Source organism: Haliotis rufescens, unplaced genomic scaffold, assembly GCF_023055435.1.
Source record: "Haliotis rufescens isolate VD_foot unplaced genomic scaffold, xgHalRufe1.0.p SCAF_10, whole genome shotgun sequence".
In the NCBI taxonomy this organism is placed as follows: domain Eukaryota; kingdom Metazoa; phylum Mollusca; class Gastropoda; order Lepetellida; family Haliotidae; genus Haliotis; species Haliotis rufescens.
The window spans coordinates 17,492,659-17,499,599 of record NW_025963780.1 but is presented as its reverse complement, the minus strand read 5'-3'; positions in this window follow the sequence as shown (position 1 = coordinate 17,499,599).

Here is a 6,941-nt window from a genome sequence, read left to right as displayed (position 1 = left end):
AAACATTGGTGGGTCATAGGCTGAACAACACCCCGGTCACAAGCGGGATACGATCTCAGCACCTGGCACTTGCTACAAGCTTATACAATTGCACAACAAACTCATGACCTAAGTACACTGATATTCTTTTTTTTTATCATCAACAATTTATACAAAATAAATAATATATTTCTCAACGAAATCTTTGAACACTATACGAAAAGTTGACCAGGAACATCTGTGAATCAATAATCACGATATCTATCACTGGATTGCCTGGTCCAGACTCGAATATTTACAGTGAGTGAGTTAAGATTTAACGTCACATCGGCAGTATTTCAGCCATATCGTGACGAGAAGTACATTAATAATACATAGATTTAGACTAAATAAAAAGCTGTCGACGAAGGACAGTACAATAACTAGAATGTCACAAAAACTAGTTGAGAATATATAAAAGTCATAAGTATCAGTGAACAACCCAATATAAAATTGGGCTAGGGATCGTCAGTAACTAAAGGGAGATCACCATACTAGGGACCATGGGGACTTACAGTGCCTTTGCTTCCTGCATGGACCCCAGCAGGATGTATATCATCCCTTCAGTCACTGGCGATAGTTTACCAGTTAAGCCTAAGATTAAAATGACAAAAATGCTACGTTTTAAATGTCTGGAATGCATAAAAATACTTCGAATGATTTGGGACTAATTTTACGCTTCTTCAACCCCCCTCGAGGGTACAGCCACGATTATTTACAGACCGCCGTCATATAGCTGGAATATTGCTGAGTGCGGGGTTAAACAACAAACAAACAAAAAACATCTGTGTTACTAATATTTAATCTACTGTTGGCAGCTTTCAATAAACATGATTCTATATCATTCCTAATACTTTGAGCTCTGATGTTGTCACAGTGACAACCATTGTCCAAATGAACATTTTTAATTCCATAATCTAGTTTTTATGTAGCCGTGATATGTCTATATCTCCATGACTTAATTGCCATTGCATTGTTGTCAGCCAACCTGTGCTACTATGTCACTATGTACTGCTATTCATATTATGACATCTATGGTCTCAATCAATTATCCCCTGGGCTGTGTCGGTAATCACGCACCGTCATTGTCTCTTTGTCTGTCTATAGTTGTCCATTACTAAATATGTGTTTACATTTATAATGTCATCTTCCCAAGGCAAGTGAGTTAACTGACAATAAAAGTCCAGTTTCCACCCTTGCCGAACTAGGCTGGAATTCCTGGGCTCGACCGTAGCGCCACCAGTGGCTATTGCGAGGTTATGTCCTTTCTTTGCCTCTCCTACTGACCAATCAGATTCAACCTCTCGTATCACTTGCATTTGCTTCAAACAAAACGGTGGCGCCCAGTCAAGACGATCTGATCGATAATCAAGATCTTTATTGTGATAAAACGAGTCTTACATCGCGAAGTGCATCAAATCACGTGAGCACCTTGATTAAAAACATGAAAAGATTTAGAAAATATCTGTTGACAACGAGTCAGCGCACATGTTTTGCAAATGCTGCAGTCGACCGAAATCTGCATGACACTTTACGAACCGGATTTCGATTTCGGTGCGCGATTTTGATAGGACTATGCATAGACTCGTTAGTCCAGCCAAAATGTAACTCCATAATACCAGCCTAGTTCGGCAAGGGTGGAAACTGGACTTTTATAGTCAGTTAACTCACTTGCCTTGGGAAGATGTTATAATGTTAGTCAGCTTGGTATTCCGAGTGCTGGAGTGCGGGCGACCGCGAGCAGGATGTGGCGCCCGTAGGAAACGGCCTGAGGTAGAGCGGGAACTTCATTCCGTTTATCGTTATATTTGTGTTGCCAGAGCAGGTATTCCAGACATTGTGTATTTGTCGTTCATTGTTTATACGTTCTGAATTAAACGTTCCGGGACAGTGATTCCCCCAAGAGCTAATCCCCCCGTTAACATGTGTGTTGACATCTGGAGAATCAGGGTAGAGTAACTCTTGAGCCTACTACTGATCCAGTTACCTCACTTAATCAACTCAGGTCACGAAGGACGAAGAAACAAATTGAAGAAAACAACAAGAACCTCCACGATGCCAACTTTCCTGATCAAATATCTTCGCAACACCGCTAAGACCCACAGCCATCATTGTACAGACCCTGCATCTATACAGAAACCGCCTCACGGGCACCTACAAGATGGACATTGTGTGCCAGATTTCTCATCGGGACATCCTAATTTGTCTGAACCCTAAATTGACTCAATGCAGGATATATAATGTATGACTGTTGATAAGTGCAACAAGGTATGTTTGATCAAAGTAAGTAATTTTACTATACTGAACAACAAAAGTTCCTGTGAAATTGAATAAGATTTAATGCAGTTATGTTTTTACCAAAGCTGAAACAATTTCGGTTTGCAACAGATAAAAAACTCCTGTAAGTGTTCAAATGGTTTAATTTGCCATACTGACTTCAGAAAATGGGTGATTTCAATAAAAAAACATGAACATGCCAAAATGTCAATTTACAAATCAATAGCGTGTGTATCCACCTCTGGTTCAGACTGGTTGCGATGCAAGCAACACATCTTCGTCTCATGGAATGGACCAGGCGCCGCACAAAGTCCTGTGGGATATCTGTCCATATCTGCTGGAGCATGTTTCGAAGTTCCTGGAGTGTCTGTGGAACACGTGGTTGACGTCGAAGGCGCCGATCCATCCCATCCCACATGTGCTTGATTGGTGAGAGATCAGGGGTGCGAGCCGGCCAGGGGATGACATTCACGTTGTTTTGTTGAAGAGTGTCCTGAACAAGTCGAGCAATATGAGGCTGGGCCTTGTCATGTTGAAAAGTAATGCCTGGGCCATGACGACGCCAAAACAGTAGAACAACAGGGCCGATGATCTCGTCGCGGTAGCGCTGTCCATTGAGATTTCCCTCTACCACAATCAAACGGGTCCTCTGTCTTGCTGTAATCCCACCCCATACCATAACGCTGCCGCCCCCGAACCGATCTTCTTCCATGACACAATGACGTCGGTTCACTCGAATCCGTCCATCGCTGTGGCTGAGGTGAGTGACTCGTCAGTGAATAGAACTTGTCCCTACTGCATGGCCGTCCAGCGTAGACGCTGTCTGCACCACTGCAGACGTGCTTGACGGTGGTTTCCTGTCAAAATGGGACGTCTGGTGGGTCTTCTGGCGACAATCCCTGCACATCTGAGGCGACGGTTTGTGAAGATATTCGTCGAAGGCCAGGGATGCTTCTTGCAGTCACTGTTGCTGGCTGGAATCGATTTCGTAGGTGTTTTGTTCGAACCCAGTTGTCTTGTCGATTATTGGTTACGCGTGGCCTGCCACTCCGAGAATGGTCTCTGACGGCATTCGTCTGTTGCCAACCTTGCCATAAATACCAAATGGTGTTTCTGTGGACGTTAAATTGTCTTGCAACATGACGTTGACCGGATCCTGCTTCAAGCATACCAATGGCTCGCAGACGCTCATTTTCGGAAAGGCGTGGCATTTCGTAATGTTGAATAATTGCGAAATTTTGTTGTTTTTCTGAGTGGTTGTTGTCAGCACGATGCTAAACAATGCATATGGAATCGCGTTGACGCACATGTTTTTATATCCATTCTTGGGTAGTGAAATGCAGTCAACTTTTGCATGGAATGCATGCTTTTCTGTAGCAGTTGCGTTTTTCTGACTTGATTCCATACATATACTACAATATTGAAAACCAAACTTTACTTCTTTGAAAAATACACTAAAATATTGGTGTCACAGGAACTTTTGTTGTTGAGTATATATTATTATTATTAATATTATTATTAATTTTATTATTAAATTTGTCTTTCCAAAATGTATTTATGTATGTGCGCAATTTACTTCAAATTATATTTTTAGTAGAGCTAGATCCTTGAAGTTAAATATGTAGGGAATCTTTGAAATACCTCCAGGCCACGCCAGACATGTAAGTACAGCTAGGGTATGAATAATTCTAAGCAGTGGGGTTATCGAGTCACACCTTAAAGCTAGACCCGTAATTGAAAATATCTAAACGACAAAGTCATTTGTTTCAAGTTTTCAATGTGCACAGTTTGGTACCACGTTTTGTTCTGTTGTCAGAGCAGGCATTTGTGCTCAAAGAGCACAAGGAAAGAATTAATATTGTTCATACCACTGTAGGTATTTCCGGTCCGAATACATCCGAGCACCACATGCATACAACTGGAACAACTGGCTCTGTGACTGACATGACTTTGTATGTTTGTAAATGTTAATCGGGTCACGTGCTTACGCAGGTAGTTCGTTTCGTGTTGTTCGTGATTAGACTATTGCTATTGCTTTGCACCACTTAAATATATAATAAATACAAATATTTTGCAAAATATGTAAGAAACTTCGATGAATAGATAATTAGGTTATGGGGGCTGTAAAGTGCATACTCGAATGGGGGAAATGTCTGTCTCCATCGCAGCCTATCCGTATCTCCATGAGGTATTGGCGTCTCCATGATCGTTTATCAGACCCCGTGTGAGGTATTGACTTCCATGATCGTATATCAGACCCCGTGTGAGGTATTGTCGTCTACATGGTCGTTTATCAGAACCCCTGTAAGGTATTGCCGTTTTTCCCATAACAGGGCTTGATCTTCAATCGCCAGCAGTGGTTAATTCGCAGTGGTTTATTTTTATTCACCCAATCTGATTGGCTGGCTGAAAGTGGAGAGCTGTGTCATCGCGTTTTGATTGGCTGGCTAAAAATAAATGACGGCACTATTTTCGGATCAGGGATACCCGAGGTCGTCTGGTCGTCTGGTCGTACCGTAGTGACGATGTTTCCATCTCCGAAAGTAGGTGACCGAGAAAAAAATTGTGGGGGAAGAAGGGGTGTGATATGTGGAGATATATCAGAGAATTTCGGCTTCCCAATGTATGAGATGGGGAGATACCGCATCGATATTACGAGACCAGGTGAGCCACTCCGGTATATTCTTTACTGGGCGTTTTCAAGGCTAATAACAAAGCTAAAGAAACAGTTAATTAATTCATGTACAAATACTGATGAAATAGTGAAACAAACCATAATGTTTTTGGTATTTTAACAAACAACAACTATCAACCACATAATAAATGTCACGTTATAACGAAGTGTTGATCTAGAGCCGATCGATCAAAAACATATTTCATAGTTATATTAAAATAATCGAGACCTAAATTTCATATTTTAAGAAAATAAAAACTCAAATAATTCGGATCTAAAGCAATTCTCAATGCTAATGCAGGAAACGATCAATCTTTGCCAGACGGACTGTACACCTCACGACCAAGATGTTTTGCCCCGACATTGGTACAATGTGTGAAGCCCATTTCTGGTGTCCCCCGCCGTGATATTGCTGGAATATTGCTAAAAGCGGCGTAAAACCATACTCACTCACTCACTCACTCCCAAGATGTTTTGCAACCACAGCAGTTGTTTCCCCTTTCAACAGGTGGAGTTTATCAAGATCAATATAATTAATTTATTTTGGCCTATAATTATTTGGATTTGTTTAAACATGAAGACTTCAATTATTTAAAACATACTATCTCAGGACAATTAAGAAACTCATTATAAAAAACAACTTGAATGTATTAAGTCATAGCTAAATCTATGTAAACTCAAAAAAGTAATATAATGTATTTATATGTTTTATTTACTATTTTGATTTTTTATAGGGAGCAGACAAAATGATGAAGATAAACATGGTGGGCACCAATCAACCTAATTAGGTATTTTTTTCAAAAACGTTATTCTTTTTTTTTCAACAATGATTACATTTAAGCATCTTAAAATATATTTTGTATTTTAGATAGGACAAAAAATAATCTTAAAATTAATTTCATATAATTAGTTTTAGGTAGAAACTCAATATCACAGTTAATTATTTTCAGAATTAACAGACAATACAGAGTATTAAAGACATGTAGAATTATGTTTGTCTCAAGTATATTCTTTAAACCAAAGATTTATTATTTACCATGTTTACTGAAACACTTCTTTAATAATGCAATATATTATCATAGCAGATAAAGAGCCCCAATATGCATAGCTAGCTTAATTTTAATGATAATTATTTAGCATTTCTTGGGATGATAAACTGGACATATGACAAAATAAGAAATGTATTCTTATTTATTATTCACCCATTACAAGGTTTACAGTGGGTTTTTACACATAATCTAATTGGCTGTCTGAGAGTGGAAAGCTGGGTCGCTATTTTAATCAGAGACCTTAAATTATTCTAATGTGTAATGTGTAAATTTTCAGAGCATGGTAAGTAAAGAAAAACTCAAATTTATGGGTGGTTAAGAAATGACCAACAAGAGGTCCTCTTGTAACATTTTTCCATAAACCTCATGTCTAATTTTAATTTAAATACTTTTTACAAAAAAATCATATATGAACAGGTCACTAAAATACAAAATTTATTATGAGTCTTGTTTTCATGAAGATTAAAAGAAGAAAATGCAAAGCCTCGTTCTAATCGTGACAGATTAATCACTCGTGTGTAGATTTTTCGGTAACAACCGAACACAGCGGTTAATCCTCTTTCTACATGATCGTTTATCAGAACCAGTGGCCGTAAAATTACCGCAAATTGAACGTTTGTTAAACTTAACTTATGAGGCAGTTTGCGTTGTATACACATCCATCAGATGCTGAATACCATTAAAATAACTCCAACACCGCTGGTGGTAACATGAGGAGTGCCTTACCTGTCTGTTCACATGCCGCTGTAACCGGAAGGATGTGCCAATGAAGCTGGGCTTGTTGATACTTGTCACAGTTTTATACACCGTTCATAATCCGTCACTGGGAACGTGCACAGCATAAAAGAATTAATATATTACTGATAGGAAATGCTACGCAACTGAAGTGGAAACCTCTACAACAAAACACATAAATACTGTGT